At 40.9% G+C, this 2,705-nt stretch overlaps 1 long non-coding RNA gene across 1 annotated transcript; it reads left to right on the top strand.

Annotated features, from left to right (window-relative positions):
• The first annotated feature begins 1,093 nt into the window (after positions 1 to 1,093).
• Positions 1,094 to 1,419, top strand: LOC144996312 (uncharacterized). Its single transcript, XR_013659310.1, has 2 exons — positions 1,094 to 1,180; positions 1,296 to 1,419. It is a non-coding gene; the product is annotated as an uncharacterized LOC144996312 (long non-coding RNA).
• Positions 1,420 to 2,705: the final 1,286 nt, after the last annotated feature.

A 2,705-nucleotide genomic window follows, 5' to 3' on the forward strand; every position in this document is an offset into this window, starting at 1 on the left:
GTTAAACGTCTGTGAATATCGCGCGCAAAATTGGTCCTGGTGTGTACGGGCCTTTACTCGTTGGAGGTATTTGGCTGTTACGACTTGCCTTGTTGCCGGCTCCAGGTTGCCATTTTCCTGAGGAGTTCCAAGGTACTTATAACATTCCTCAATGTCAGCTATTGTTCTTTCTATGTTGACTTTGTCCATAGCAAGTCCTATTGACAATTTGGCTGAGGGTGTAAAGTCATATCCAGAACAGTAGTGGGGACAGAGCATCGCCTCGCTACGTGCCATATTTGATTAACACTTCTGCAAGAGTTTTACCACTGGCTTCAAGGATCAAAAAAGAAACAAAAAAGTGTGTCAATGGCTGCAATATGCCTGCTTTGTGCTGCACATCTTTTCAAAACCAGGTTGCAAGTTTGTTACTGCAACTCTCAGGTCATGCTCAATATTGAGCCTAGCTCTGTTCTTTGTTTTCAAAGTGGCAACAGTAGAAAATCTCAGAAAGATAGGACGTAATATGGAAACAGTATGTCCACAGCCTTCTACCCTATTAAAAGATGCTCCCTCACCACACCCAGCAGAATTCAGGGAGTGTTTGTGCTGTAAACTTCATCCTCAGGGTGGAGTCTGACGTGATTTCAATGAATTGATCCTCCTCAGTAGAGCTCAAATCAGCAGCTGCTGTGTTAAATGGATCTCTCAGCCAAATATTGAGCACTGTTGCCTGGGAAATATTTGAGAAAGAATCCTGGCAGGGAAAACATGTACAGAGTGAATAATCCTTTATGCAAAGTATAAATAAATTAAATAAAGGAACATTTATTTTGTATGTTCTCAAACTGTGTGGCCTTCCTCCCTGGGGGGGGGTACGATCTCTGACTGTGGTCGGAGGCCGCAAGGGAGATCTTCCTTCAGGGTTCACTTCCTCATTAGAACCCTCAGAGCCTCCAGATTGGGTTAAACAAAAAAAAAAGTCTAAGTTCTTTAAGATAAACTTTCTTAATTACTTTTTTTCTTGACTCCAAAAAGGGTGACTGACTGCGCGTCTATGCGCTCCACACACTCACCCCCCCAACCATTGGTCTTGTTGTTAGACCTTGGTCACAGGGACACGGTGATTGGCCAATGATTGGCAGGAAAGCATTCTGGGAAACGTGACGTACTGCCATTGTTGTTATGCTACAAGCTAAAGGTAAGTGCTTTCGGCGAAGCAGCCAGCTTAATATGATATTTTTCAGATTGTCATCGAGAAAATAACAGATCGACCATTCTTGCTTTTATTTTTACCCCCTATTGAATGCTCACAGAGACCGGAAGTAGCGGCAGGAAGCGGCTTTTGCAGCAAGATGACTGAGGGCGTACCATGATGTGAACGTGAATACGATGGATGCTTCTGTGCTTTTTAAAATAAATAAATCTGTTCTCTAAACATCCTCCGTGTCTTCAATGCAATGTAATGAGACACACACAGACAGAAATGTGAAGGTATCTGCTGTAAATCTATGACGTAAATTAATAACAGGAAATGATCGGCTAGTCAGTTAGCATGTAGCCTAATAGCCTTCGAATGTAAAGATACTGACTGCTAAAGTTAATAAAAGACAAGTCCTGAATATTATTATTCCTATTCGACCCTAAACTACAATATCAGCTGTCTGACAACAGACCAGCCAGTTGCCCAAATGCCGGCATACATGATCAAACAGAGAGCTCTGCGGCGGAGCTAGCCTAGCAGGAGCTATCGTTTGACAAAGCAGCCTAGTTATCATAAATCTTTTGATATTTTTCTTATATTCATTGAGACGGTAATAAAGTGATCAATTTTGTTTTTCATGTTCCTTTTTTGAACGAATATGGGTCACAGAGACACGGAAGTTACAGCTGAAAGCGGCTTTTGCCGGCGTACAAAGAGCATATCCGCGTGAATGACTTATGACGTGAATAATTATTGCGTTCGAACGGATTAATTATTGCGTTCGAACGACATAATTATTGCGTTCGCACGAGTTAATCATTTCGAGGGAACGGAATAGTATTTTGAGGGAACGGAATAGTATCTTGTGGGAACGGAATAGTATCTTGTGGGAACGGAATAGTATTTCGTGCGAACGACATAATAACCTGTGGGAACAAGATATTAATCTGTGGGAACAAGATATATTTTTATATCTTAATGTCAGGACACGGGCTCCGTAAACTAGAACTCCTATAGAGTTTAAATATTTGTGGTATTTTTTTTACTTTGCTTTTTCTATTGTTCTTAAACCTGATCAAATGTTACTGAATATTCGTCTTGTCTTGAGTTAAATCCCTTCAGAAATCAAAAACGACTTCTTCAGTCTGACTTTAGTCCAGAAAACAATATTATGTCAAACTGGACTACATATGTACACAATACCTTTCCTGCATTTAATAAAAAGTCAAACTGTTCAATATTTATGAAATTGCTGCCTTCATTTCTTAAAGTGGTTTCTGAATATAGTTGAGTCCAGGTTTATGCGATTCATCCGTTGATGATCGGTCCAAACCTTCATCTATGTGGAGTTGTCAATAGTGGTTCAGTGCTGAGAAACATCAAAAGAAACAGTCAGAAGAAGGAAAGCTGCTGTTTTTGGAGGTCCAGCAGCAACACGTTCTGCTTTTGAAGGAGTTGAAGTTTTTGCTGCATCGCTGCACACTGCTGAAGACCCAAGGCTAACCGGACCACTAGCTGGATG

This window comes from Oryzias latipes, chromosome 12, assembly GCF_053564925.1.
Source record: "Oryzias latipes strain Hd-rR chromosome 12, Olatipes_Hd-rR_3.1".
Lineage (NCBI taxonomy): Eukaryota > Metazoa > Chordata > Actinopteri > Beloniformes > Adrianichthyidae > Oryzias > Oryzias latipes.